Raw genomic sequence first — 7,727 nt, 5'->3', positions numbered from 1 at the left:
CACCAAGAGTACCATAAAGGATAAACACAAAGAGAAACATGCCAAGACATATTAATCAAACTATCAAAAATTATTAAAGAAAAAATATTGAAAGCAGCAAGGGAAAAGCAACAAATAACATACAAGGGAATCCCCATAAGGTTAACAGCTGATTTTTCAGCAGAAACTCTGCAAGCCAGAAGGGACTGGCAGGACATATTTAAAGTGATGAAAGGAAAAAACCTACAACCAAGATTACTCTACCCAGCAAGGATCTCATTCAGATTTGATGGAGAAATTAAAACCTTTACAGATGAGCAAAAGCTAAGAGAATTCAGCATGACCAAACCAGCTTTACAACAAATGCTAAAGGAACTTCTCTAGACAGGAAACACAAGAGAAGGAAAAGACCTACAATAACAAACCCAAAACAATTAAGAAAAAGGTAGTAGGAACATACATATCAATAATTACCTTAAACGTAAATGGATTAAATGCTCCAACCAAAAGACATAGACTGGCTGAATGGATACAAAAACAAGACCGGTCTACAGACTGTCTACAAGAGACCCACTTCAGACCTAGGGAAACACACAGACTGAAAGTGAGGGGATGGAAAAAGATATTCCATGCAAATGGAAATCAAAAGAAAACTGGTGTAGCAATTCTCATATCAGATATAAAAATTCTCATATAGACTTTAAAATAAAGACTATTACAAGAGACAAAGAAAGACACTACACAATGATCAAGGGATCAATCCAGGAAGAAGATATAACAATTGTAAATATTTATGCACCCAACATAGGAACACCTCAATACATAAGGCAAATGCTAACAGCCATAACAGGGAAAATCAACAGTAACACTATAATACTAGGGGACTTTAACACCCCACTTTCACCAATGGACAGATGATCCAAAATGAAAATAAATAAGGAAACACAATCTTTGAATGACACATTAAACAAGATGGACCTAATTGATATTTACAGGACACTCCATCCAAAACCAACAGAATACACTTTCTTCTCAAGTGCTCATAGAACATTCTCCAGAACAGATCATATCTTGGGTCACATATCAAGCCCTGGTAAATTTAAGAAAATTGAAGTCATATCAGGTATCTTTTCCGAACACAACCCTATGAGACTAGATAACAATTACAGGAAAAAACTGTAAAAAATACAAACACATGGAGGCTAAACAATATGCTACTAAATAACCAAGAGATCACTGAGGAAATCAAAGAGGAAATCAAAAAATACCAGAAACAAATAAAAATGAAAACACAATAACCTAAAACCTATGGGATGCAGCTAAAGCAGTTCTAAGAGGGAAGTTTATAGCAATACACTCTTACCTCAAGAAACAAGAAACATCTCAAACAACCTAACCTTACACCTAAAGCAATTAGAGAAAGAAGAACAAATAAAACCCAAAGTTAGCAGAAGGAAAGAAATCATAAATATCAGATCAGAAACAAATGTAAAAGAAATGAAAGAAATAATAGCAAAGATCAGTAACTCTAAAAGTTGGTTCTTTGAGAAGATAAACAAAATTGATAAACAATTAGCCAGACTCATCAAGAAAAAAAGGGAGAAGACTCAACAGGATTAGAAATTAAAAAGGAGAAGTAACAACTGACACTGCAGAAATACAAAGGATCATGAGATAATACTACAAGCAACTATACGCCAATAAAATGGACAACCTGGAAGAAATGGACAAATTCTTAAGAATGCAGAAACTTCTGAGACTGAACCAGGAAGAAATAGAAAATATAAACAGACCAATCACAAGCACTGAAATAGAAACTGTAATTAAAAATTTTCCTACAAACAAAAGCCCAGGACCAGATGTCTTCACAAACAAATTCTATCAAACATGTAGAGAAGAGCTAACACCTATCCTTCTCAAACTCTTCCAAAACATAGCAGAGGGAGGAACACTCCCAAACTCATTCTACAAGGCCATCATAACCCTGATACCAAAACCAGACAAAGATGTCACAAAAAAAGAAAACTACAGGCCAATATCTCTGATGAACATAGATGTAAAAATCCTCAACAAAATACTAGCAAACAGAATCCAACAGCACATTAAAAGGATCATACACGATGATCAAGTTGATGCAAGGATTCTTCAGTATACGCAAATCAATCAATGTGATACACCATATTAACAAATTGAAGGATAAAAACCATATGATCATCTCAACAGATGCAGAAAAAGCTTTTGACAAAATTCAACACCAATTTATCATAAAAACTCTCCAGAAAGTAGGCATATAGAGACCCTACCTCAACATAATAAAGGCCATATATGACAAACCCACAGCCAACATCATTCTCAATGGTGAAAAACTGAAACCATTTCTTCTAAGATCAGGAACAAGACAAGGTTGCCCACTCTCACCACTGTTATTCAACATAGTTTTGGCAGTTTTAGCCATAACAATCAGAGAAGAAAAGAAATAAAAGGAATCTAAATCAGAAAAGAAGACAAAAAATTGTCACTGTTTGCAGATGACATGATACTATACATAGAGAATCCTAAAAATGCTACCAGAAAACTACTAAAGCTAATCAATGAATTTGGTAAAGTAGCAGGATACAAAATTAACGCACAGAAGTCTCTTGCATTCTTATATACTAATGATCAAAATCTGAAAGAGAAATTAAGGAAACACTCCCATTTACCATTGCAACAAAAAGAATAAAATACCTAGGAATAAACCTACCTAAGGAGACCAAAGACCTGTATGCAGAAAACTTTAAGACACTGATGAAAGAAATTAAATAAATTAAATAAACAGATGGAGAGATATACCATGTTCTTGGATTGGAAGAATCAACATTGTGAAAATAACTATACTACCCAAAGCAATCTACAGATTCAATGCAATCCCTATCCAACTACCAGTGGCATTTTTCACAGAACTAAAACAAAAAATTGCACACTTTGTATGGAAACACAAAAGACCCCAAATAGCCAAAGCAATCTTGAGAAAGAAAAATGGAGCTGGAAGAATCAGACTCCCTGACTTGAGACTATACTACAAAGATACAGTAATCAAGAGAGTATGGTACTGGCACAGAAACAGAAATATAGATCAATGGAACAGGATAGAAAGCCCAGTGATAAGCCCACACACATATGGTGACCTTATCTTTTATAAAGGAGGGAAGAATATACAATGGAGAAAAGACAGCCTCTTCAATAAGTGGTGTTGGGAAAACTGGACAGCTACATGTAAAAGAATGAAATTAGAACACTCCCCAACACCATACAATAATAAACTCAAAATGGATTAAAGACCTAAATGTAAGGTCAGACTCTATATATAAAATTCTTAGAGGAAAACATACGAAGAACACTCTGACATAAATCACAGCAAGATCCTTTTGACCCACCTCCTAGAGAAATGGAAATAAAAACACAAATAAACAAATGGGACCAACGAAACTTAAAAGCTTTTGCACAGCAAAGGAAAACATAAACAAGACCGAAAGACCACCCTCAGAATGGGGGAAAATATTTGCAAATGAAGCAACTGACAAAGGATTAATCTCCAAAATTTATAAGCAGCTCATGCAGCTCAATAACAAAAAAACAAAGAACCCAATCCAAAAATGGGAAGATCTAAATAGACATTTCTCCAAAGAAAATATACAGATTGCCAACAAACACATGAAAGAATGCTCAACATCACTAATCATTAGAGAAATGCAAATCAAAACTACAATGAGATATCATCTCACACCAGTCAGAATGGCCATCATCAAAAAATCTAGAAACAATAAATGCTGGAGAGAGTGTGGAGAAAAGGGAACACTCCTGCACTGTTGGTGGGAATCTAAATTGAAACAGCCACTATGGAGAACAGTATGCAGCTTCCTTAAAAAACTAAAAAGAGAACTACCATACGACCCAGCAATCCCACTATTGGGCATATACCATGAGAAACATAATTCAAAAAGGGACATGTACCACAATGTTCACTGCAGCTCTATTTACAATAGCCAGGACATGGAAGCAACCTAAGTGTCCATCGACAGATGAATGGATAAAGAAGATGTGGCACATATATACAGTGGAATATTACTCAGCCATAAAAAGGAATGAAACTGAGTTATTTGTAGTGAGGTGAGTGGATCTAGAGACTGTCATACAGAGTGAAGTAAGTCAGAAAGAGAAAAACAAATACTGTATGCTAACACATATATATGAAATCTAAGGGAAAAAAAAAGATTATGAAGAACCTAGGGGCAGGACAGGAATAAAGACACAGACATAGAGAATGAACTTGAGTACACGGGGAGGGAGAAGTGTAACATGGGACAAAGTGAGAGAGTGGCATGGACATATACACACTACCAAATGTAAAATAGATAGCTAATGGGAAGCAGCTGCACGGCACAGGGAGATCAGCTCAGTGCTTTGTGACCATCTAAAGGGGTAGGACAAGGAGGGTCGGAGGGAAACGCTAGAGGGAAGAGATATGGGGATATAGGTATGCATATAGCTGATTCACGTTGTTATACAGCAGAAACTAACACAACACTGTAAGGCAATTATACTCCAATAAAGATGTTTTTTAAAAAAAGGAATGGTATATGCTAATTTGAAAAATGTATTTGAGGAATAGGAACAAGAAGGAAAAACTAATAGTGTTTGAAATGGAAAAAAGCAAGATTTAAAGTATATGCACACTGGTGGTATAGGAGAAGGAGACAAGATGGCAGAGTAGAAGGATGAGAGTTCACCCCTTCTTACAGAAACACCAAAATCACAACTGCTGAACAACCAGTGACAAAAAAGTGCTGGAACCTACCAAAAAAGATACCCTACATCCAAAGACAAAGAAGACCACAACAAGACAGTAGGAGAGTCACAATCGCGATAAAATCAAATTTCATATATGCCAGGTGGGCAACCCACAAACTGGAAAACAATTATACAACAGAAGTTGTCCCACAGGATTGAAAGTGTGTGTGTATAGCACAGGGAACTCTGCTAAATACTCTGTAATAATCTAAATGGGAAAAGAATTTGAAAAAGAATAGATACATATATATGTAAAACTGAACCACTCTGCTGTACACAGGAGATTAACACAACATTATTTATATTGGAGTATAATTGATTAACGAAGATATAAATAAATAAAAGTATATGCAAACTATGATTACAGCAGTGTTTTCAAAGATGCATACTTAAAAACTACACCAAAGTGATACTAGTAATAGTTGTTTTAAGGAGTGAAATTATGGGTGACAATACGTCTTTATTTTGAATTTTCTAAATTTATGAACAAATAGTTATTTATATATATTTTTAAGTTTCAATGGAATTAGACGAGAAGGCCAAGGAACAACCAACTTAGAGTATCATCTAGAAATGGGTAAATCCTGGATCAGGAGAAGCAGGAGCAGCCTCAGGCCTGGATCTGGTCAAGTTCATCAATCTCCCAGAAGTGAGTGGGATAGACTGATTCCTCCTACTCAGTAATGCTGGGGTCCCCTGGCAATGGGGTGTAATCAGGATATCTGGGATGCAACTTAAAGGAGAGAACTGGGGAGAAATAGAGTTAAGAGGCAAGAAAAAGGGGTACTGGCCCACAATAGAATCAGTGCTCCATGGGCTTCAAGAAAAAAGATGTGTAAGCAGAGGAGAAGTACTAGGGGAGGGGAGCAGGAGAGTGGTGGCCCAGAACAATAGACTGGAAACAGAAAGAAAGGAGTGTGGTTGGGAAAAGTGGCAAGCAAACCAGCGCGGACTAATGGAGCTCCTCAAACGCCAATGTTGCTCCACTATGAAGTTTTCACACATTTTTTGTAAAATGAGAAAAATATATTTGGCTTATATACTGGCTTAAATTTCCAATTGTCTTAACTTGCGAAGAACTTTTCTTTGTGGGATCTTCTTTATCTAGGGTATTACAGTATTCTGTTTTTGAACTGTTAGTGGTAGTAGATGAGGTTTTTTCCGCGCAATATCTTTACTTGCACCATTAAAAGGTAACAACCTTATCACTGTCCCCCCATTTTTTTGTTGTTGTACTGTTTCATGAAACCTCAAAGGCTGAGAAGTAGGGTAAGAGGAGTGGAGGTGGAGGCCCAGTTCTCTGAGTGGAGCATTGTTTGGGTGTGGGTAGGTGACTAGGGGCTGGGGCTTCCATTACTCTTGATGAAATAAGATGGGACAGATGCAGAAAATACCTTTTTTTATTTTCTTCTTGGACGCATGGCATGTGGGATCTTAGTTCCCCGAGCAGGGATCAAACCTGCATCCCCCCTGCATTGGAAGCTCAGAGTCTTAACCACTGGACTGCCAAAGGAGTCCCCAGAAACTACTTTTAATACTCCTAATCCAAGAGTCAAAATGATGCAACTAGAAATTACCATACTAAGTGAAGTAAGTCAGAAAGAGAAAGACAAATACCATATGATATCACTTATATGTGGAATCTAAAATTACCATATGATATCACTTATATGTGGAATCTAAAATATGACTCAAATGAACTTATCTATGAAACAGAAACAGAATCGTGGACAAAGAGAACAGACTGGTGGTTGCCAAGTGGGAGGGGGTTGGGGGAGAGATAGAGTGGGAGGTTGGGGTTAGCAGATGTGAGCTTTTATATATAGAATGCATAAACAATGTCATACTGTATGGCACAGAGAACTATATTCAACATCCTATGATAAACCATAATGGAAAAGAATATTAAAAAAGAATGTATCTATCTATCTATATATATAGATATATACATGTGTGTAACTGAATCACTTTGCTGTACAGCAGAAATTAACACATCATAAATCAACTATATACTTCAATTAAAAAATTAAAAAAATAAAAGTCAAAATTTACAGAAATGAGCTCATTAGTTACCACCTTGACCTCATGTATTTAGTGAGATGTAGCCTCTTAATAGTAATTTTATGTTATTTAGTAAGTTTCAACCTGTTTTACTTCTTCCTCTCTACCTTATCATGCTCACCTGTGATTTCAAAGACTTTCTAGACTAAGATCGTGGGGTTCATTTTGAACCTTGAGTGCTTGATTGCTGCAGATTTCAAGTCAAAAGCACTTGAGCAACCTGTTGAGGGGGTAATGGCTCCATATTCCTGCTACTGGCTTTTAAAGAACATTCCCATAGTCTTTAAATTGGTGGAAGGCTGTGTGTTATTCAGAAAATTTGTTCAAGTCAGATGCATAAAATATTAGGAACACTGGCAGCACAGTGGTTAAGAATATGCCTGCCAATGCAGGAGACACGGGTTTGAGCCCTGGTCCGGGAAGATCCCGCATGCTGCGGAGCAACTAAGCCCATGCGCCACAACTACTGAGCCTGTGCTCTAGAGCCTGCGAGCCACAACTACTGAGCCCATGTGCCACAACTACTGAAGCCCATGTGCCTAGAGCCCGTGCTTTGCAACAAGAGAAGCCACCACAGTGAGAAGCCCATGCACCGCAGTGAAGAGTGTCCCCGCTCAGCACAACTGGAGAAAGCGCATGCGTAGCAACAAAGACCCAACCCAGCCATAAATAAAATATATATATATATATATATATATATTAGGAACATAGTGAAGAAACTAGTGGGCTGAAAGGTGGGGGCTGGGTGACAACAGTAATTATGCATTTATTTTGAGGTGCTGAAATTGTCCTTGACCTCCTATGTGACTCCTAGCAATGCCCACCAGCTGCCTCAGGCAAGACCATCCACTCATTAC

Source organism: Tursiops truncatus, chromosome 9 (genome assembly GCF_011762595.2).
Source record: "Tursiops truncatus isolate mTurTru1 chromosome 9, mTurTru1.mat.Y, whole genome shotgun sequence".
Lineage (NCBI taxonomy): Eukaryota > Metazoa > Chordata > Mammalia > Artiodactyla > Delphinidae > Tursiops > Tursiops truncatus.
Note: the sequence above shows the minus strand (reverse complement) of the source record.